The sequence below is a fragment of the Pleurodeles waltl genome, chromosome 7 (genome assembly GCF_031143425.1).
Source record: "Pleurodeles waltl isolate 20211129_DDA chromosome 7, aPleWal1.hap1.20221129, whole genome shotgun sequence".
Lineage (NCBI taxonomy): Eukaryota > Metazoa > Chordata > Amphibia > Caudata > Salamandridae > Pleurodeles > Pleurodeles waltl.
Window position 1 is genome coordinate 1,066,964,998 of NC_090446.1, and position 23,644 is coordinate 1,066,988,641.

At 45.5% G+C, this 23,644-nt stretch overlaps 1 protein-coding gene across 1 annotated transcript in view; it reads right to left on the reverse strand.

Annotated features, from left to right (window-relative positions):
• The window catches only part of RAB11FIP4 (RAB11 family interacting protein 4), a 1,128,176-nt gene that overhangs the window by 461,873 nt on the left and 642,659 nt on the right, over nt 1–23,644 (reverse strand). The window lies entirely within an intron of this gene.

The following is a 23,644-nucleotide window of genomic DNA, read 5'->3' on the forward strand; positions in this document are numbered from 1 at the left end:
TAACAAAATGTTGGAGCCCATCCACAACCCCCCAAATCTGCTGAGTCCAAGGGACTCCACACAAAATGACATTCCCACAGCCACATTTGCAAGTAGAGCAGAACATGAACATTAATGAAGCAAGGAGCGTACAGGAGCAGCAGAAGCTTAGAGGAGAAGCATACAAATAAATGACCTGGTAACAGTGGGGCGCCACAGTATAACTAAGCAGGTGCTAGTACGTTGTCAACTGCCATTAGATCATCAACAGTTGCGACTTAATCCTCCCCCCGCAACTGAGTCAACATCTCATCCCAACTGGCTGAAAGAGGATACGTCCGCAAGCCCATCGCATCCTTACGCCACAGTGCAGCCCCCTCCGCCTCCGCCATATCATAAAGGAGCGCTTCCAAGCTAGTACTGTTGGAGGGACAGAGTCCTTCCACCGCTAGGTAATTAGATGCTTAGCTGTCAAAAAAACAAAATCTAGGAATCTTGTAGAAGCCTTATGTTTTTGGGCTCTCGGGAAAAGACCTAAGAGGCAGGAGCCACTATCTGACAATAGCGGGCGCGATGTAAACCTGGATAAGGATGTTGTGACTTCATGCCAAAAAACTCTTAAGAAGGGGCAAGCCCAGACATGTGGAGAAAGTCCACCCCAAGTTCGTTGCATCGAAGACAAGCGGAATCCATTCGACTAAAATACCTGTTAATACGGGCTGGTGTGAGATAAGCCCTATGGAGTATATAAAATTGAATAAGACGGAATCTAGCATTACAGGGGACACTAGTGTGGCTGGACAGTGCTCCAGACCATGTGGCTTCAGTGAAGGGTCTCTCTAAATCGCCCTCCCAAGTAGTCTGCAATGCAGTGAGGGCACCCTCTGTGAGTGTCCTAAGCGCATCGGTGAACCATCGAATCAAATATCTACCTTGTCCCATAACTTGTAGGTATTGCACCAGTGAGTGCATAGGGGGTTCAAAGGACATATCTCCCCATTCGCACGACAGTGCACGCAGTAGCGAGTTCGACAAAAGAAATTGTCCTGTCGGCAGCTCCGTCTTCAGTGAGAGCTCCATAAACCCAATCAAACCACCCTCCCTGTATAGATCTCCTAAAGTGTTGATGTTAGCCGCATGCCAGGGACCCAATTCCGTTGTGGTCATGAGTCGCGTGCTGCGCTGTGTACCTAGCAATGCCAGTGATGGAGCGTAGGGAATAGTATCTCTTGTGAGGCGCAGGGATCTGCGGTAGCAGCGATGAGCTACATTCAGCAGGAGCTCCGCAGGGGGCCGCAATCTAGTGAGAGGGTCGAAGAGATGTGCAATCCGGATTAGAGTCCAGGGTGGAGAAGTGGTTGCAGTGTCAGCCATTTGCAGGTGCGCTAGCCAACGCGCCACCCACTGGAGCTGGGAGGCCAGGTAATAGTGTTCCATTCATAACAAGGAAGTGGTTAATGCTATATTGTCGCACATCTGAAGCCAATCAATTTAAAGTCGCGTAGCCTGTATTTGTGCGCGGTGCCAACCTGGTCGGAGAAACCCAACCACAAAGGGTTTCAAAATTGCACAGGTTTCGTAGATGGAACCCCGGAGGGGACCACCCATGGACTGTGCTGTGAAATACAGGCAGCAGCTCTCATACTATTTCTGGACTACTAGCTGGAGTTGCCATCTAAATTTTTCCTTGATATACCCACTCTTTTTATGTCACTCTTTGCAGGTTGGGCCCAGAGGGACCCCGTGTCTATCACCGTATGTAACTACGGATATACTATTTGACCAATACTTACGAGTACGGCAAGCCGCATAGTGCCAAAGACAGGAGCACTAGCCACAAAATATGGCAAGACTGACTATTTACATTGGGTAGGTTACTACTACTTTCTTTTTCCTACCGATTTATCCAGTTTACCCAGCCTATGATATTTCAGTAGCATAAACATGTCTCATCTGGTTTCTCCCCCTAGAACCAATGCTATATTTTAGGGGCTACAGCAGCCCTAGTGAAACTATTCTTCATCCAAGTCTGAATCTATGAGGTAACTACCACCTGTTTGTGTAGTACTCCTATTCTAATCTTGGCTTGCATACACGGTTTTTCCTCCTACCTGCCACCTACCATGCATGCATCTATCTCTGTCTTGGACACCAGTTTGAAATGTAAGGTTTATTTGCATGCTTCCCTATTGCACAAGGGAAACTTCTCTACCCACTTTGAAAAGGCACCTCCAGGTGGTTTTCACCTATCTCGTTCACGTGCACTATCTTCCCTTTGTTTTTAAAAAAAGTTTAAAGAAGTTTACTATAATTGCTTTATTGTTCAAACAATGGGGTATCGCCTTTCTGGTCGAATATTCGTGTATTCTAAAGGGTTCATCCCTCGTGCAAAAATGTGTATCCATGTGACAGATCCTCATACATTGCATCATCTCATGTATAAGAATTGCCATCTGTTTATGTTTCAGCCTTGAAAAAGTCTGCTAGGACGAAACACGTGTTGGCTGTTGTCTGTTCTTGGATTAAACACTCCTTGCAACTCTACTCATTTTGGACTATATATTTATTATAGAGACTCAGAGTGCCCTGGTCCCTGTTTCTTTCTCTAATAGTGTTCCATATTCATAACCGAGAGGCCGCCTCGGGAAAGGGGTAAATAAAGCTTTTTCAACACCACCCTACAGCGGCCCCGATTGCAGACAAACTCCCATATTCTAGGCTCCAAATCGCGAAAGAAAACAGCTGGAACATAATGAGGCAAATTGGAGAAGTAGTATAGAAGGCGAGGGAGGACTACCATTTTCAAGAGGGCGATCCTACCAGCCACCGACAGCGGCAGAGTCTGCCAGAATGTCATCTGTGATCAAATGGAGGACACTGCTCTACGGAGATTGCCAACGTGCAAGTCCCTCTCCATGTGGAATATCTGTATGCCCAGATATCGGAACGAGTTTGGCTGCCAGGGAACATCTATGCCAGAGATTTGCAACCTCGGGTCTGACCGCCCTGGATCAAAAGGGAAGAGGCATGACTTTGCCCAGTTGACACAGAGGCCGGAAAAAGCAGCAAAGCGGAGCAAGATGTCCGCAATGTCAGGAAGGACGTTATCAATATCCCGGATGTATAAAAGGAGGTCATCTGCATTTAAAGATATGACATGCAGGCCATCACCCAATGGGATACCCCAGGTCTGCCCGGTCCTGCGGAACTCCACCGCCAGAGGTTCCATCGCCAGAGAAAACAGCAACGGGGTGAGGGGCAGCCCTGTCTGGTACCACTGCCCACCTCTATCGGTTCAGACATATATGTGCCGACCTTAACCCTAGAGCGTGGCCGAATACATAACAGCTGGGTCAAGCGCAGCAAATACGGGCCCATCCCAAAGTGACGCAATGAATCAAATAAGTAGGACCACTCCAAGGAGTCAAAGGCCTTCTCTAGGTCACGGACCAGGCATCCTGCACGAGGGCAATCATGCGTTGAATATTGCAGAACTTGAAAAAGGTGCCAGATATTGCTCAAAGTGTCCCGAGAAGGTACAAAACAGTTTTGGTCTGAGTGCACCAGCTGTGGGGCCAAAGGCGCCAACCGAGTCACCAGAATCTTGGCCAGGATTTTATAGTCCGTATTAAGCATCGCCAACAGCCTATAGGAGCCCAGTTCAGATGGATCCCTGCCCGGCTTAGGGAGCGAAACCAACAGTGCCTCAAGTTGAGAAGCCGGCAATGCCGCCTCTCACAGTGCTTGCTCATAAAGAGAAAGAAGACGGGGCGCAAATGTTGTGGAGAAAGACTTATAGAACTCAGACGGGAGTCCATCCGGGCCGGGGGTCCTGCTGGCTGACAGGGCCCGAATGCCCTCGCAAAGCTCCTCCAAAGCCAGGGGTACTTCCAGCTCTGCCCACTGATCATCTGACAATCGGGGCAGGGTGAGTGCCGCAAAAAATCAGCTCTCGTCTCCTGATCATCTACCACCGTGGACCGATAGAGTGACCGATAGTATTCAGTGAATTCAGAATGAATTTCCTGGGTGGTATGAAGCATATCCCCAGTTGTTGACCGGATCGCCATAATGGGGCTGCGTAGTTTAAGCAGCGCAGTCTCTCTAATAACGAGATTCGTTCTGTTCTAGACTTAGCTAACTGCTGCGAAGCGAGAGCAGAGTGAGATTGCCTGCGTTCATATCTCATCAGGGATCTCTCCACTCTATTTCTGCAGTCTCCATTGCGTGCCCATGCAGTGGCCTCTGATAAATGCCTGAAATGCCTCCCATTCGACTAGTTCAGAGGACGCTGTGCCCATATTATGGTGAAAATACTCAGGGATTGCCTTGTCCAACGAGGACCTAAGTGGCGCATCCTCCTATAGCTACGGACGGAATCTCCAAATGGGGATGGCAGGGCGGGGCGAGTCCCATCCCAGATGCAGTAGCTGTGGATTGTGGTCCGAGTGGGTGCGACCCATGTAGTCAGACCACTGTACCGCAGAATATAAATTAGCAGTGCACACCAGCCTGTCAAGACGGACATGTAAACGATGTGGCACTGAGTAGAACGACTATATCTTGGTAGCGGGATGGGGTTGTTGCCACACATCCACCATCCGCCAATGGCGAAGCCAGTCGCGCAGCTCCAGTGCAGCCGCGACTGTGGGAGCAGTGGGCAATGGCGGGAAGGAGCGATCCAGTAAGGGGTCCAGAACACAGTTGAAATCGCTCCCCAACAACCAGGGGAGGTCGCTCCAACGTGCCAGAAGGGGAGAGAGTGCGCGAAAGAAAGAGGCTTGGTCGGTATTCGGGGCGTATATAGATCCCAACAGGATAGTACAGCCAGCAAGACGTCCATGCAAAGGTACGTAGCGCCCCTGATCGTCTACATTATAATCGTCAACCACAAATGGGGTACCCGGTCTCACCCAGATAAGTGCCCCCCCGGCATAAGAGGAGAAACATGTCGCGTAAAGCTGCCCACGCCAGCGCCGTTGTAATCGAACCACTTCCGGTTGCGCCAGATGAGTCTCCTGCAAGAAAGCTATGTGTATTGAATGCCTCTTGAGATATGAATAGATGGAATATCTGCGCGCTGGCGAGAGTATACCACGCACATTCCATGTAAGGAATTTAAAAGGGTTCATGGTGGATCAGTAAGTGGACAAAAGGACGGCGGCCCAGCTCAAGGGATAGCAAGAGCGGATTGTAAGACAGCGGGGTCCCAGGAAGAGGGCAGGCAGGGCGGGCATAGGCTCCACACAAAACATGGCAAGAACAACTCGGGATCAACAACAGGTTCCATAATAATGAGTGAATGCCATAAGGGCGGAGGAACAACAGGTGTCTGCCCAAACCTGGTAACGTGCTTGTAAGGCACAAACAATTCAGGGGTAAAGAAAAGGGAGGGAGTCCCCTCTAGCGGGAGTGTGAGGTAGATCAGGCGCTAGAGAAGTGGTAGTATTCAGAACACAACCCCGAACCCAGCATGAAAGCGGGGAAGCAGTTACAGCGGGGCGCAGCATATAGCGTAAAGGACACTGAGTGGCACAACACCCAGCGGTCTCTCAGGCTGTCACATAGCATATCCGTGGCAGGCAGCTAACCAGCATAGCTGACGTTTGACCCAGACACTTACTGATGTACAGTGAAATACGAGGTCTGTGGCTGAGTTCAAAGTAGTTCATCAGCTGCCTGAGGGGTCACCTCTGGGCGGCAGGATGAACCAAGGTCAGAGGATGTCTCAAGGGAGGAGTCTATATCACCAACAGAGTCTGCAGGATCTTCTTCACCATCCGAAGTCACTGAGAGGACGCCAATTGTCGCTGCAGTTTGCAACGCACAATGGCGTTCCTGTATAATTTGTTCCAGGTCAGGGGCACATCGCACCTCCCCCAACACAGCCACTCTTTTCTTTCGGTTCCGACGTCTACGGGGTTGTAGACTCCGAGTCACTCGCTCTGTCATGGCAGGATCTCATCGATTGACCAGTTCCGAAGATTCCAGCCAGACCCACGTCGCCTCGGGCGTGTTGAAGAAGTGCGCTTTATTGTCTGCCACCACTTGCCATCTGGCCGGGAACAGCAGAGAATATGACAAATTAAGAGAACGGAGTTTGCGTTTAACCACCAGGAAGGATGCCCGCTCCCTTTGTACATTCATGGTGTAATCTGGGAACATCATAACCAGGGCATTTTGCACAGTAATTGGAGGAAGTGTTCATACCGCTCGTAGTATGATATCCCTATCTGCATAATGTAAGAGCCGGAGGAGGAATGGACGTGGGCCAGCACCAGGCGGTCGGGCCCTAGTAGGAACTCTGTGGGCTTGCTCAATCGCAAAAAAAGGGCGTCAGCAAGCCGTCCGGCAGCAGCCCTCGGAGCCAAGACTCAGCAAAAGCAACCGCATCTGGGGTCTCCACAACCTCCGGTAGACCCACTATTCTAAGATTGTTCTGTATAGTGCAACCCTCTGCGTCCTCCACACGATGCTCCAGTGTCACTATCCGTTCCAGCGCAGTTTGCAGTTAGGCTTCTTGTTGGTTCAACTTAGGCGTGATGTCTTGAAACTGTTCATCTAGCGTGCGGGTTCTATCTGCTAATTTGCGATGGTCTGCATGTAGGAGGGTGAGATCACTGGCCACCTTATCGATTTTGCCCTCCAACGAAGTCCAAGCTTGTTCCAGAGAGGAGCCTATGTGCTCCACAGCCGCCAGCACTGCGTCTAATTTGGTGTCATCTAGGGACATAGATTCCGATCGTGAAGTCTGAGGTTTGGGGCCGGTACCAGAACGGAGGTGACCCGTACTCGCCATATTGATGTCCAGAAGGAGGGCACGCACCGCCGACCGGCTGGCGCCTCACCTATGGAATAGGGGGCCAGCTTGCGTGCGTAATGTGACAGTCCAGGTGCAGCAGCACGAGCAGCCTCTCCCCGGCCCTGCTTTGTTGCACAGGTTCACCACCAGTCCACCAGCATTATAGTCTCGCCGCTTGTTTATGGCAGCCAGTGTGTTAAGAAGGCCCTGGCAGGAGAAGCTGGATTGCCAATGCCGTATTCTTTCACTCCAGCTGAGAGCCCCAGATTCCAAAAACAGGCACCAACCCAGCCGCTCCCCCTCCTGGGGTAATAAAGAGTGCCTACGCAGGTCGGTATCGGGCAAGAGATTTAAGAGTCCCCTCACCTACCGCCCTTTAAGTCACCGTGGTTTCCCAGGTTGCCTCGTCATCTAGGGCGACCTGGGTTGACGAGCTCTACAAGTTTAGACACCTCCAGCCCAGAAGCGCCACACATAGCTCTCACCGCCAGGTAAGTCGCCGCTCACTCGATGCCCTGGTAGAGACCGACGTCTTCTCCCGACTCCCTCGTAGCAGAGGGAATCTCCACAAGGGGCCAGGCGTCTCTGGGCCAGCCCGCGCAGTGTCCGCAGGTGAGGCTGTGCTCCTCGGCTCCCGAGAATGGAGCCCGTTCCACCGACCAGCGGGCTCGACACACCCCCGACTAGCCGCCTCCGGCTCCAGAGGAGTGGGCAGTCGGGTAGACATCGCTGTGGCCTCCAGACTGTTCCCCAAGCACCGTGAAATGGAGGATAAGCGGGGTTCCGCTGCGGAGCGCTACGAACTTGCGCCCGCCATCTTGGCTGGCAAGCCACGCCCCCCCTTTATTTGTTCTTTCCTAATAATGGTATATTTTGCACAGTTCATTTACAGACAGTTATATGTTGTGTGGCAGAAAAAAAAAATATTTCCCAGTACCTGGCAACACTGTCACATAAATCCTCTCACTTTGAAGTCAGAGAAAGAAAAGTAAATACCAAGCTCCCTCACGCTCCCTCAGAAGAAAGAGCCTGACATTTGACCTCTGTCTTTGAACACACTACAATTGTCCCGAGATAGGAACAAAATGTAAAGGTCTGTTTACAGAAATCGAGGACTTGTAGAAGATTACAAGGAGCGAGGGTGAACAAGCTCCAGTCTATGGGAGGGACAAAGACATGCTGCACAGCTTAAAACAAAGAAAACAAGCAAATGGAAAGCCAGAATACCACAAAGCCAATGGTAAGCAATGGGTAGAATGTATTCCCAGGGAAGCTTTCGGAATGTCTATAAGAAATCTTTTCACAATGACCTAAAAAGTGGCCAACGTTTGCAAATGTGGGCAGTCTTGAACTTGTAAAGACACACGGTTAGTGTTTTGCAATGAGATGAAGGGGATGCACATGGTTGTGCTTGCTGCAGGTAGTGTCTTTTTAACAACAGGGAAATCAACAGTATAAAAAGGCCACACGGTCCATAAAACATGCCCACAAATTGCCAAGAAAATGGCCCACACAGTGACCGGCCAGACCAGCCCTTTTTGCCTGTTTTCCCTACCTGCCAATCCAACCCTGCGTGACATCATCTGTAATGAGGAGGATGGATTACAATAGATAACAAGCCCCTTCAATTCTTGAGACATTGGACTCGACATCTTCTCCGTACTTGATGATATCAACACATTGAATGAAAAACAAGATGACCAGAACACAAACTTGTGTTATCAGTTCTTCAACTGAATTGGTTTTCATCTCTTGCTCTTGTACCTGACACACGAGTGTTTCTTTCATAACGGGCTATACCCTTCCCCTACCCTACTCCCAGTGTTAGCAATGATGACCCTAAAACTTGATACCTCTGAATGAAACCTGTTCTCATGTTCATGTAACTAGTTCGATCTTCAAAAATGAATATTGACGCAATTTCCAGCTCATTTATATTTTGGTCTCTTGTTTTTTTAAGTAGATGAAAACAAAATTGTTTTTCTGCAATAATTTTCACTCTAGGAACACACACGGGTCATCAACGGTCATGGGCCGTCTTTTTTAAATTCTGGGGCTATATGAGCCTTTCTCCAATATTGTTGGAATATCATTAAAGCCACAGTTTTAAGGACCCTGATAAAGATACCCATCCACACATATCGAGTTTATATTTAGAAAACTCTGTTGGAATATGGCAAGGTCCTGTCCCTTTTTCTCTGTTTAGATTGTAATGGTGGTTGCAGTTTTGGCAGTGGGAAAAGTATATATTAAGGCCTGTTTCACAAGCCATGTTCTTTCTTTTTTAGACGTGTTCATTTATTAACAGAAATAAGACACGGTCATTGTGAAGAAAAGAAAAAACAGCCAATCAATTTGAAACTTTCACAGCGAAGGATACTGTTTCAAAGAGGAAGAGGTGTCAGCTATTCCCTCTTCTCAAATCCAAGCATGAACTCAGCCGCCCACATATGTGACCGATGGGTGAAAAGGACAACGAAGGGACACCAGAGGAGAATGCTACTGCGGAATCAAGGTCACCTCTCCATATCTCACCCAGAAAAACATTTTCCTGGTCTGCATCATAGAAGGAGACAAACGACCCCATCCTGGTCACACCGAAGTACCCCCTCAATAAGTCAGTGTGAGTCAGCCTCAGTCATTTAGCAGGGTTTGTAGAAAAACCCCTGCTGAGTCTTCCTTGCCTCCATGTTCTACTTTCAGCCCCACTGGAAACACAGATGTCCGACAGCCTGCATGATTGGGGTGCTCTGTCTGCTATTCCAATGTTTGTAGCGTGAGCGACAGCACTATTGATTGTGCCTGTAAATCTGTAGGTGTCATGTCTAAAGCTTGAGATTTGTCTGTTTCAGGTACTGTTTATATTAACAATTCAAATCAATAAAACAGAAATGTTATGAACTGAAAATCCAAGAAGAAAATCGTAAAGTATTGTTTTACCCGTCTCCATCCATTGAGATACTTCGTCATTAGCCTTCTTCCTGACGTAGAACGCGCATTTAGTGTAATTCTGGGCTTAAATTTACACCTCGCCAGTGCTAACTATCGGTAGCTGCCATGAAACACTGTCTGTATGAAACACGCAGATCAGAGCAACCCATCTGAATGCTTGTACTATTGCACTAGCTACAGTGTTGTTCTACCTGCATTGTTGTTTGCGTGGCAGGACAGAAAACAGACAGTCGCAATGCACGTTTATTTGATTTGTTAAACTGAATTTGACTGACAGATGATAAAGGCGTGTTAACAATAGGTAATCAAAAGTTAAAGTTAATTGCCCCGATTAAGCACTTTCATCTTTGGCTAAAGCCCATAAATGCAGGGCAGGCAATTAACGACCAGAGCAGAAGGTACAGGCGCTTATTTGGGTCCTTCTATCCTAAATAGAGATTTCTTAAACACAATTGGACTTGCAGTCACATTTGCATATGTGCGCCCTCTGTATTTACTCTTTGATACAACTGTGTTGAAGAAACAATGTCACGCTACCATGAGGCGAGCAGGGTTCAAAATACACAAACAGCTCTGAGCGAACGAAGGAAATGCTTCAACGGGCTCATCTCCCCCCACACGGTGTGACTCAATACAGATGTGAGCAATTAGAAGTCAGGGCCTCGCGATGCTGGCAACACTGGTCAGGAGCTGAGAGTCGAGAATCCAACGCGCTTCATCTGAGAGCTGACCCCACAGTTAGGCAACCGTCATGCTAATGAGATGTGCCAGGAGTGCTCGCTGCACATTGTTCACAGTGCCACGCTAATTCTGACGCGCAAACCACAAGTAACCAAACAATTCGACACACAGTCTATCTCGCTGTGTGCAGGCATAGCGAATTACACTCTGAGGAGCTAATTTTCAGGGACTGAAGCCTTGCAATTAGATAGTACAGTTTAAGGCATTTTCCTCATGGGAAGCGTCTAATTAGAAGAGAATATAGACGTCTGAGAGCAGCCAATCAGATTGAGAGGAAAGTGGGCCCATAAACAGCTAACCTTTTTGACATCTCTACAGTTTGCCGTGGGAGGCGCAGCAGCCACATTCTAACGGACATAGCACTAGAATGCTCTTTGTCTGCTCTTAACAATCCAGAAATATGGGTTGTATTACTTTTCTTTCTTTCAAGTTCTTTCAAGTTGTAAGTGAAGTCTGATCCAGCCCAGCCAAAGGCAGTGTCATGGCACCCATGTGTTGGGTAACAGTGTGCTTTAAAAATAATTTATAATAATGATCACGATAACCATTTTTGGAAATGGCTTACCCTTCTGTTTCAACATTGATGCTTACAGTGTATTCATTGTTTTCTCCTCATATGTAACCCATGTCTTAGAAAAAGATAGCTCTCAGGGTTGTAGCAATGATGAGCACGCAGGGAGAGGTGCCCTTGCTGTCCTCTGGGTGCCACGTCTAGACTGAGGCCTCCATGGATGACATGAGCATTCCTGACAACTCCTGACATCATGTTTTCGGCAAATACTGGAGCACTGGTGGAGTACAACCAGTAGTCGTTTGGGTGTTGGAAGAGGGCTCCGGGGTTTGCAGTAGGTTCCTCCCTCCTCACTAGACACCAAAATCCAGGATGATTGCTTCACAGATGAGGTGAGCGCCCAAGAACAATCCATGATGTGAAAGTCCACTGGGTTGCACTCAAAGAGACATTCCCCTAGGGTTAATCACTGCCCTGGAGGTTGAAGTCACCAGAATTCACATTGAAAAATACTACATTGCTGGGAGAATGAACAGTACATGTACAGCAGTACGCATCCTGGAGTCGTAGAAGAGAAGCCCTCATGTCTTGGTAGCAGCTGCAGTGAGCTCCCCAGAGAAGGTGGAACAAGTGGCCACAAATATTTCCATTTTTGGCTTGTGAGACATTTTTGAAACAGTACCTGAAGGAAAGACATGCTATATATGTAAATGATCAATAAACAGACCTGAGATTGTGGGGTTTGGCCACTCAGGGATTGGAGGAATCACCTTAGCAGTACTATGCATTACCCCTCTCCATGTGACTTGCAATAAATAGGAGGCCTGGTTAGTCTGGTCAGTACAACATTGCCCTGCTATTGTACCCTTAAACGTTAGAACCCAACTCTTTGAGGCCATTGTGAGACCTTTAGGTGTCGTAGTCCTTCCTAGATGACCTCAGCAAAGAAAACAGTGATGAAGACGCTGTTAATCAACAAGGTACTCAGGAGCCACAGGATAACCAAAAACGCTGCAATGCATATTTCAGGTCCCTCTGAAGTCTGTTCAGAGCCTGTACCCATCCAAGGTGACATGCAGCTCCGTTGACAAAAGGCCATATATAACTCCTAATGCAAGAAGCTTGGAAATATACTTCTACAATGTAACACGATTTTGCAAAAGATTTATCAGATCTGGGCCATTCATTTCAGAAGGTTAAAAACAGAGCAGATCAAAGATGTCACTGGCTGAACAAGCTCATGAAGAGGATGTACAGTTAGAGAGACTGACCTTCCCAGAACATCATCACGTAATTTTTCAGGATAAACTGCATGATTGTGGAAATCACTCCAGATGAAATAGTTTGACTATTAGAGGAATCAAAGCTGATGTCCTGAACTCAGTACTTCAATACCATGTGCAGAAACTGTTTGGCTTGATCACTCAGCCCTTGGATAGTTTCAAGATCTTGGATGGTTTCAATAGCTTTTTCTGCATAGCAGCAAAAAAAAAGAAGCTGGCTCCTGATGTACTCATGAAAGTTTCATTACTTTCACATCACGACAAATGGACACTATTCACTTCATAGGTGATTTTCAGCATTTCTTGATGTCTTGCTATATATTCTTGATAGGCATTTAGGGAAACACATCCATGAGAAACTCCCATGTCCTTGGGGGAACCACTTCTGCTTTTCATTCACAATGGGAAACTGCACTCTATCAAAACCAGAGAAGAGGTCGAGAAAAGTATTATTTTGTCAGAACCTCATCCTTCTGAATCACAGGAGGACTGGGAGATACCAACCCAATGCTCCAACAGAGAGAAGAAAGAAGGTCGACAACTGACCAGACAGACAGACAGAGAACTCAGTGAGGCCTCTTCCGAAGAATATTGACACCAACAGAGGAACATCCTGACTTTTATTATTCCTGAGAACGGTCTGGTTTGTAGGTGACAATGCTTTCTGTGTCTTTGGGGACCTGTATGGCTTTTGGTTAAAGCACAGAAAGTGTGCTAATATATGTTGTTTCAGTAAAGGTTCCCTATTGCCCAGCCATCAGAAACATGTAACAGACCATAGTACAGGAGACTTTCAGGTCGGTCCTGGCTACAATTCCAGTTCCTTTCATACACTTTTAGTTTGTTATCTTCGGCTGAGGTATAACTTTCATTGTAAGGAAATGCCTCTTTTTGCCTATTCACCCCCACATTTTTAAAATGATGCTGCTGGCTGGTTTTTCAACTTTGAGAGTGCACTGAGGCCTGCTAACCAGACCTCAGTGTCAGTGTTTTAATCCTATACAAATGACATGTCAAATTAGATACACTCAATTGGCAAGGCCTGACTTACTTATAAGTCCTTAGTATGGTACCCAGGGTACAGTGGACATGTAAGAGAGAGTGTTCACTTAGGGCTGCAGCAATGTTCGTGTCACCCTTCATGTGACAAGGTACAACCTGTCCCCCAGTCTGCCACTGCAGACTGTAAGTACACCGTTTCCACTGCCAGTGTGACTTTGCCATTTAAACTAATGGCAAAACACTCTATCCTTTACCATTATATATGTCTCCCATAAAGAAGGCCTATAGAGTCCTAAGGCAGGGACCTGTATTTTGTTAAGTGAAACATATGTTTCTGATATGTCTTAACAGCAACACTTCCCAATTGTCATTTTGCTGTGGGTAATGTTGCAAGAGTTACAAGGTGGCATCCCAACCCAGCTAACTTTCAAATGGGACTACTCAACTAAAAGGTATCAAATTAATCATGGCATGAAATGTGACCTGATGGCTAGGTCAAAATGAATGTCACTGTTAAATGTATGCATATTTTAGAAAGTTGTCACTCTGTGCTCTGCTCATCCAGTAGTCTCACAAAGGCACACACAGACAGCTTTCTGACCACCTGGGGAGATGTGCAAACCACTCCCAGGTTCAGGAACAAAAGCAGCGCCACAGCAGCCAGGTGCCACCTCCTCTGCCAGGAAGGCCACTCAGGGGATTAGCTGAGAGGCAAGCTTCAAAGGGGAAGCCACCTTTGATGGGCTGCCTGGCCCAACACCCCTGAGCAGGATGCCTTTTGTTCCTGTAGGTAGCATGGAGACAGGGCCAAAAAGGGAAAACTTGCCCCCAACCTCGTTTTACCATGGGCGTGTACCGATCAGGTGGCCACACCTGAAGGGTGGGCTAATAAGCTCCTGACGATGGAGGAAGGGTCGTGCTATCTTGAAATGGGAAAGAATGTATCATTCTGGGATAGTCCAATGCCACACATCTGAGGAACTTAATCAATATGTAGGAGGGGACCCATTAGCCCATTGGATAGTGACCACATGGTCCCCTCAAGGCACTTTCCTGGGATAAATATGGGACCCCTGGCACCCTGACCCTCAGATCAGGCTGGAATCAGAGAGAGTACTGAAGAAGTACTGCCCAGCTGCCCTTAGTCCCGCACAAAGAGAGGCTGCATCCTCGGAAGGACTGAACCTGCTGCACTTAGGGCTACCAAAGTTTGGACTGTGCCTACAGCTCCTGGTTTGGGGAAAAAAATATTCTTGACATCCAACAACAGCAGCGACTCCAAACATCAGTCAGCTGATCTCCTGCAACTAGGGCCAGGGGCACAAGAGCTGAAAGAGCCAAAGCTAACAAGCTGGTTGCCACTGCAGATGTTTTGCCGCAAATGGTGCGGGGCACCCAAGATGACAAATCTGAGATATCCAAAACCTTCATCCGTGTCTGCTAAACCTGGGAGTGCGCTCCAGGACTTGATTTGCCAAACCCAAGGGACATTAGCCCCCACCAACAAATTCTGCTCTAACCGCGGTGCAGACTGACCAGTAGCCCAGCATCGGCTAGCCTGCTACTGCACCGTAGAGGACTTCAAGGGACCCCGTCCTCTGTGGCCAAGTTTGCCCCACTTCACCTGGACCAAGGAACTCCCACAAAGGCACCCCCATCGACTGCACCACAACCAGCACATCCTTTGAGAATCTTTTTGCCTGCATCCCTCAGCATCAGGACCACTCCATTGATGTCCATGGCGGTTGTCCTGTTAAGTTTGGATTTTGCCTTTAAAAAGTTCTGGTGGCCAAGTAACTGACCCAAGTATTCTTTCTCGCCCCTAGACCTCTGTCATGCTGGACTTGGTTTCCAACCGTAGGCTGGAGTTGCCAAACTAACTTTTACAAACTTTTACAAACTTTCCAAAACTTTCAAAACATTTTGTTGGCCAATGCTTGTTTGCAGTTGATATAAAAGTTATATATTAGTTTTAAAATCTGTATCCCTGGAACCCTCTGGTGGATTTTGATGCTTAAGGTCTCTACAAATTCCTAAAAATATAATCTATTTTTATAAATTGGTGTCTTGTTTCTTTCGTGTCATGTGAGTTTCTTATTTCGTTGTTTGGTGCTGTTAAATGCTTTACACATTGTTCCTTTGCTAAGCCTTACTGCTTGCAGCCAAATCTACCCAGGGTTGAGCTTAATGTTAAGTAAATGTACCTGGCAGGGCCCAAGACAGGATTAGTGAGTGTACTGCTGGATAAGGCCTCCCAGCCATATCATATAGTACACCCAAATCTTTACATTCACGTTTGAAATTCATCTTTGCTATGTATTGTTACAATAAGGAGTTGTTTTCTGTCTTCAAAGTAAGTTTTTTCCATATTTGGTGGAGGTGGGAATTCAATCGCTGAAGCAGTTATTAGTGCTTATGGTATAATGTCTTGTTTCACGGAAACCTTTGTACCCCAGGGGATATTGTGTTGTTGCCCCCAATCTGCTATCAATTTACCCATAAGAGTAAATATTCCACTTCTGAGTAGATTACAGTGATCAGCATACTTACCCAGTCCAGAAGAAAGAATGAATGCCCTTGAGTAAACATCTAAATTCAAACAAGCTACTAAACAAGACACATGCACATCTCATGACTAAATAAAAATGCACAAGAGTAGAGAAAAGGAACCAGCTCACATCTTTTTTCAAATCGAAATCTTGACATTGATAGACATGGATGAGGCACAGCTCCCAGAAGAGCAACCAAGGTGATGCACAGTCTCTCCCAGAAATCAAAAGGCAAATAATGTAAAAAGACTCAGCGAGAGAAGAGGGGACATAAAACGAAGAGTCGTAAATAACTCTGGGTTGTAAATGCAGAGGATGTTGTGATGAAATCTTAATGGAGACGTATAGCTGCAAGGGGACCCAAGGCAGACTTTTGGGGGAGCACCTCAAGAGTAATATAGATAATAACTTCTTCTGTGTACAATGCTTTTTGTTTAAATCGGTTTTATTGGAATTTCTAAATTTTATTAGACATTTCTACAATGAATACAATATATAATTCTAGCAGTGTAGAAGAAGACAAGGCCTCTTATTTTCATGCATACCCAAGAGACGTGTGCTGGATCAAGGAATCACCAAGTTACTTTTCATCTGTTTAACTGTTACTTCAATAGCTGTATTGATCTGTATGGATTAAGACTATGGGGCTGACTTTGCAAACTCTCAATTTGCCCGCCCACTTTAGAGATCGATGGACCATCAGGTTTATGCTAATTGAGTAAAATGTACTCCTTTGGCGTAAATCTTTCTCCGACAGCCTTACAAAGTAGGGGCCATCGGAGATAATTCATTGCCATTTGACCATCTTTGGAGCAAGTGGTTGGATGGCTTTTTTACTATCCATCACTGCCAGGTATGTCCTAGCAGAAGTTGGAATTAAGAAAAGAAAAATTATGTCCACATCATTGGAGGAACCTCTCATGAAACGAGTGGCAATCATTTGTTTTCCAGAGAGTTTTATTTCAAAAATGAAAAACTTTAGAAAGGTTTGGCAGCCAGCCATCATGTTTGATGCAGCTGTCCGTTAAACATTTCTTACATTAACACTATTAGACCTGTCAGACTTAGGGTGGTCTTACCCCAGACTTTTTGCCATATTCCTCCATTTTCTTGTTGATCTGTTAACCAGTGCTAACGTGAGTGTGCTTGCTCCCTAAAACATATTGGCTTGAATCCAATTGGCACATTTAATTAACTTGTAAGTCCCTAGTACAGGGGTACTACATGTAACCAGGGCCTGTAAATTAAATGCTATTAGTGGGCTTGCAGCACTTATTGTGCCACCCACTCAAGTAGCCTCTTGAAAAATACCATCTGCGATGCCCAGCCTGCTCTTCACGCTACAGCTATGATCATCATTCACAATGCTCTCCCTGCCCCTTGTTGCCCCTTCCACTCTTTCAGGGGGACTAACCTGGTCCATGTATATGGCCCATGCTCCATTATGGTCAGCCTGAGCTTGTGTCTTTCAAATGCTCTTGCACAACCAGATAACCACGATTGGCATTTTTCGCTTTTAGGTGCTATACTTACCTGAACTCTTCAAAATGTATTATCTCCAATTCTACTAATTAGATTTTCGTTGTTTTGCTATCAAATAATATATTCAATTATACTAATTTTTCTAAATTGGTGTGGGAGTTGTCTTGAGTTGTGTTTTTACTTTATTACTGCTTGAAGTACTGCATAAATACTTTACACATTGCCTCTAAGTTAAGCCTGACTGCTTTGTGCCAAGCAACCAATGGCTTAAGCATACATTAATTTGGAGGTTTTTAGTGTTTCACCCTGACAAGAACATGGTTGCAACTTAAGTAGGGTTTCACTCCCCCTCAACCAGTAACCCAATTTCCAACAAATATGAACTGCCATAGCACCAGTACCTGACAATGTATAGTGAAGTCCACAAGGCCAGTAGTTTGCCAAATGCTAAAACAAGTCAGTTAAATGCAGTGTTAGAATCTCTGTTGAGTTTTAATGAGAGCTGATTAAAACATAAAACCACCAAACATAAATTAAACAATACCCAACCAACATTATGGGTTGAAAGTACTGATTAGGCTAAGGTGTCATAGACAAGCGTTCAGTCACCAACCCCGTAGGGATCAGGCAGCAGGCCCAGAGGTCTCTACACCATTCTCATACAAGAGGTGCTGTCAGTAGTTACCTCACAAAAAACATTTCAGCACTGGGCAGTGATTACAAGTACAACTCAAGGTATGTATGCAGTTCCTACAAAAAACAAAAGCACTGCTGGCAGGTCAGAACCCCACAAGGGGGTGGCCCCTTTCAGAAGCAAGAGCCCTCACAAACCCAAAGGGGTGTCATGCTTCATCATCAGGCAGCTCCACGTTGGGCCGGCGCTGCAATGCCCAACAGGCCCCACTGGGAGGCTCTTTGCCAGATATCTTTTCTGGTTGCCGATGTGACTGGTGAGGTGCATTAGAGGTGTGGTGTTATGAGAGTGAATAGATTGGTGCAGGAAAGGTAAATTAAAAATAACTAGGAGAAATCCAAAATCAATTTATTGTGTAGGAGCCCCTGTCATGATTAAAAGCTACAGACTGAGTTAGGTGTATAAATGGAATAAGGTTGACATGTTCCTTGCCTATTTAATGTCCCACATGGATCATGGCAATTTTTCAGGACCACAAACCTAACCTACTCTTAGGGGGAGTTGTGTTTAATGGATATCCCTATGTAATCCACCCCTTGCAAAATAAGTATGTAGTGTCTACCTGTTCTATAAATAGCTGACCTGCAAAGAAACACCAAAACAATCAAATGAGGAAATTCTCTTGTTGAAAGCACAAAAACAGAGCAGTTACATACAGCAAAGAAATCCTCATGCAGTGCAGTCATAAAAACAACAGCAGCCAGAATATTAACAAGGCTCAATACCAACTTGATTGCTTAAAACGTTCAATCGCGTTGCAGAGGGGACGCCCCTTGTGCGTCTCCCCTAAAAGGTTTGAAAAGGTTTGAAAGGGAAGGTAACAAAGATTGAAACAAAGTAAACTATGCCCAAGGCTTAAAGAATCTAAAAAGGCAGCCATTTTCACCACCTGTCGCACAAGCGGAGATGTTCACTTGAGTCTCAAAGGCCTCATAGATGTGGAGTAAGGCAAGGCAGCACAAAGTGTTGCATTGCCTTACTCTGCTTCAAGGAGGCGTTTCATGAGTGTTGTGGTGGGTGTTCACAGCCAACACCCATTGATTTTGATGCTGCCCAAAATTGACAAAATCACATAAATCTGGGGCAGCGCTAAAACCATATGCCTCCTGAGATCAGGCATAACAGGCATCTTAAACTCACAGTACAGAGCAGTAGCCTATCAAGGATAACTCTACCAAATATTTTAACTGCAGAATCTGTTAAAGAAATAGGACAGTATCATTGAGGATCCTGTCTCTTCCCGTTTTTAAACGCTAGCACACTGGTAGCTAAATGCCAAGCCTGAGGGAGGCTGGTCTTGAAAGCTGCCTATATACTATTTGTCTGGAGAGGTGCCTAAAACTCGAGGTTCTTTTTTATATAGGTCCACAAGGGTGCCATGAAGATGGTTTTTTTTTTTAGAAATAAATTAATGCCCTCATCACCTCATCCAAGGTATATGTAATATTAATGGGAAAAGTAGGCAGCTCTGAGACAATGTGGTCATTATCGCTATTGGGTCAGTAAATCCTATTAAAGTGAATGAATCAATCTTCTGTTTCAATATTTTGACCCAGGGCTTAAGGGCATTTTAGAGAATTTATTTGAATTTACAGCCTGCCAAAATATCTGAGCATCCTTTAATTTAGAAGAGCTTGACAACTTTTCCCAAGCTTCAAACTGCAGATCAGCCTTCCCTTTTTTCAGAGACAATTTATATTCCTTTCTACAAGATGCTGTTTCATAACTATTTCTATGGGTTCACTTCAGTGCTTTTCACAACCTGGCATTCACTTTTTTACAGACCCTGTCAAACCAGAATTCCTCTCTGTCTCAAGGGATCCTACATGGCTCTGGAATAAGACCCTCATTTACATGCATCTTTTCACAACACTCAATGAGGGATGAGGGGCTGGAGCCAAGGGAAAGAAAGACATAAACCAAGTCCATGTTACCTACAACTAGATGATGTAAAATATTGTCCATGTTGACATTCCAAACCAGCCTGTGCCTATTATCTTTTGTTGAAAGTTCAACACGATCGGCTGGTTCCATATATCTTGCTTCGGGGCTAGTGAACAATATGGTAAGAGGAATGTGATTACTAAAAACATTTGGCTGTTCCCCTAAACTACTCCCCTAAAACAGAAGTAATCAAATTCTTCACACCAAAGTTTTGGTCAATAATTGAGCTACACCCCCTTCCTGTAAAAGTCACTATATTAGACTTTGACAAACCAACTGGTTCTATGGTGTGCAGAGGTCACAGGACAGCAGATAACTGTTTTACACCGTACCCCATGGTCTTGAGTCTAATCATGATCCATCATGTCATAGACATTGAAGGGATTAATTGATGGTAAGGCTGTTTTCCCACCCAACTTTGCATTGAAATCCACAACTAACAACAGATTAAAACGTTTCCCCAGACTTGAATATATAGTTCAATCCCTTCAATAAATTCATGTAAATTACAATAGTTAGAATTATCCCTAACAGAAAAATCCTCATTATAAAAATTACCTATAGCCAAACTAAAATTGTTTGACCAAAAAAGATAATAAAAAGCCTGACAATGTCCTCTGTTCTTTTTGATAGGCTTAATACAGGAATCCACCATTACCTTAAACCAGGTTTTTAAACCCTCCTAAGCCTGTCCAGCGGCAGAAGGGAATGCTGGCACTGTATAACAAATAAAACCATCACCATGAACATATCTTGTGGCCCAGGTTTCTTGAAATAAAACAATATCAAGTTCAACCCATTTATTTAAGCTTAATTTACTCATCACACCCGCTATGTTCCAACTTATTAGTTTTGCGTTCTTAACATCACACATAGTCGGTGAGGCAACATGATCTATGCTATGCCCCAATGCCCCAAAAAGCTAACTGTGGGGCAGGGCTCAACCATGATAAGGCTTGAGAGAGTAGTATTAGGATCAGCTGTCACTTCCTGGGTTGGAGTACTAAGAACAGAAGAGTGAGACTCATGTCTTATGTGACTCATTCCCACTCTGTCAATCATTCTCATCTGGTTCTGAAAGGACAAAGAAGTGGTTACTAGTCATGAAATTAGTGGCTAAGTACAAAGAAGGAGTAAGAAGCATGTCAAAAGCTGGTTGACGTAATACTGGTTTCAGATGCCCAGTGGCAAAAGCTTCACCTGTCCTAAACAAATCAACACTAGTTTTGATAAATGTACAAGTCCCCCGCTACAGATGGAGGTCTAAAATGAATGATTATACAATCCTCATTAAAACATTTCAGCTGAGGTCCAACCAATCTGATCCGGTTTCCAAAAAGAATGTTATTATAATAACTAATGTCAGACTTTACATTCCCATGTAACCAGTGTGTGAACTTTTATTTTTAGTTGATCAGTTGACTCTATTGCCTGGAGGGCTAACCAAGGAACATTAGCCAGCATAACAACATGTGATCAGGAGGCAGTCGCGGCTCGCACGGAGCAGAAGGGGTGGGGCAGCGTGCGGGAGGAGGAGGGGGTTTAATCTAAAAATAATAAAATAATTTTTAAAACAACCACTTATCTCCACTGCTGCTCCATCCGCTCCTCCCGCTTCTTTGCAGGCACAGGCTCCCAGCCTGCCTTCCGCCAATCCTGATGCTGCTCAGAGCAGCATCAGGATTGGCTGGGTGCGCCCAGCCAGGGCGCTCCCAGGCAGACTGGGAGCCTGTGCAGGCTGGAGAGAGGCCACTGTGCATGCGTGTTTGGCCGGCCCAAGATGGACGGCCAAACACACATGCGCTCTGAGGGTGTATTCACCACTTCCTTGGGAATGGAAATAGATGCAGTGTGTTGACCTCACTGTCAGATGGCTTAAATCCACCAAACAGAGGTGTGTAATCAAACTTTATGCTATCTAATTTTTCTCTCGCCTTTCACTTTCGGATGTCTCAGAGTAATTTACACCAACTATTTGGCATATTTCTTCAAAAGCATCTTTGTGGATGTATTAGATTTAAATGTACAACCAGCCAATACATGTTTCGAGGGGCAAGCTCTCTTCATCAGGGGTTATAGCTCTTTTATGACAATTGTTGCAGGAATTGCACACTGCAAGTATCCTTTTACATCTGTTTGTTTTCCAATGCCACATTACGGTATCAGCAATGATGTTATCTCAGCATGACCTCTTCGTGTAGATCTCATAAATTAGTAAAGATGCATTGGAAGAAATATACCAAAGATACGTTGTGAATTATTTTGTGACAGCTGAAAGTGACAGAACACATAGAAGGAACAATGGATTTAAAATATGGCATGGTTGTGAAGGACCTTCACAAGTCCTCATAGTGGAACCAATCCCTGGGCCTCGATTGAGGTAGATTGTTGTACAGAAGAGACAGGGGGTAGACCAGGCGTGTTGGCTGGAAAATAAAGTTGCCTCTCAGCCAGTTCTATTTCCTTTTAGATTACCCCACAGTCCTCTACAGAAACTATCAATTGTGTTCTTGGACACTGTACACTGTGTTGTTCCTGTCTTCCCCTTTTCAATTTTTCATTAAATATACAAGTAACTATTTTGCAAGGTTGATGGAGAATAAACAAAGGCCCAACTATCAGGCATCAATAGCTCCAAATTCAAAAGGATATATATTAAGTACATTTGCGAATAACTTTATTGAAAAAGTATCAATAATTCACAAGAATCCTGGAGCCAAAAGAGTGGACCTAGCCCAGTCTCTTTTGGCCAATGAAAGATAGTAGGAAGTGTATGTGTGCTTTGTAGAGCAGGGAGTGGCACTCCTCAATCACCCACTTCTCTCAATCACCCACTTCTCTCAAGTGGCAAGGCCTTCTTGGACTGGGACCAAAATAAAAGTGTCCCTTCTTAACAAATCAGATAACTAAATAAGTGACCCACACATGCAAACTGGGGTCATTTTGAACCTGCAAAGATATGCTGGATAGGTAATCTGCAAGGTATGAGGCACTGCATGCATCTGTGCTTGCTGCAGGCAATGTTTGTGCTGATATCATGCAAATCAACAGTAAACTCCGGCCAAAAAGACCACAAAACAGGCCAACAAACAGCCAAAATACAGGCCCACCCACTGACCGTTCAGACCAGCCCTTTGGGCACCGCAAGGCTGCCCTGTAGGCTAGTGTTAAAAAATACTTAGGAACCCAGCATTTTTCTAAAGTTAAAACTGCTCATAGGTGCTGCATACACATCTTCCCCATCTTCCCTGCAGACAGAGCACCCAATGTTAGAGACTGGGTTTATATCTGTTTCTATAATACCAAAACCAGGCAGGGGTGCATCGGTCACAGCCAAACTATTCATGACCTCACCACAGAGAGAATCCATCAGAGTTGCTGCTGAACTATCTGCACCAGCAATGATGGAAAGTAGGGGGCCTGCGTCAGATTTCAATTGTCGCAGCTATTTCTGGGCTGGATCTGGCATCCTCTCAAACCAGGGAAATATGGTGAATTTGTCCTGGTGTCATTTTCTGACACAATTCAGCATCACTCGGACGTTGTCTGCATTTCGTTCAATGCAGCAGCCTGCAGGCAACAATGGGACTTTCTTGTTTTCACTTCCAGTCAGGCACTACAAAGGCCTGGTTTAAAGGACCATCAGTCCTACATTTGATCAAGTATCATCCTGGCCTGGAGCCATCTGGGGCCTAATACATAGGT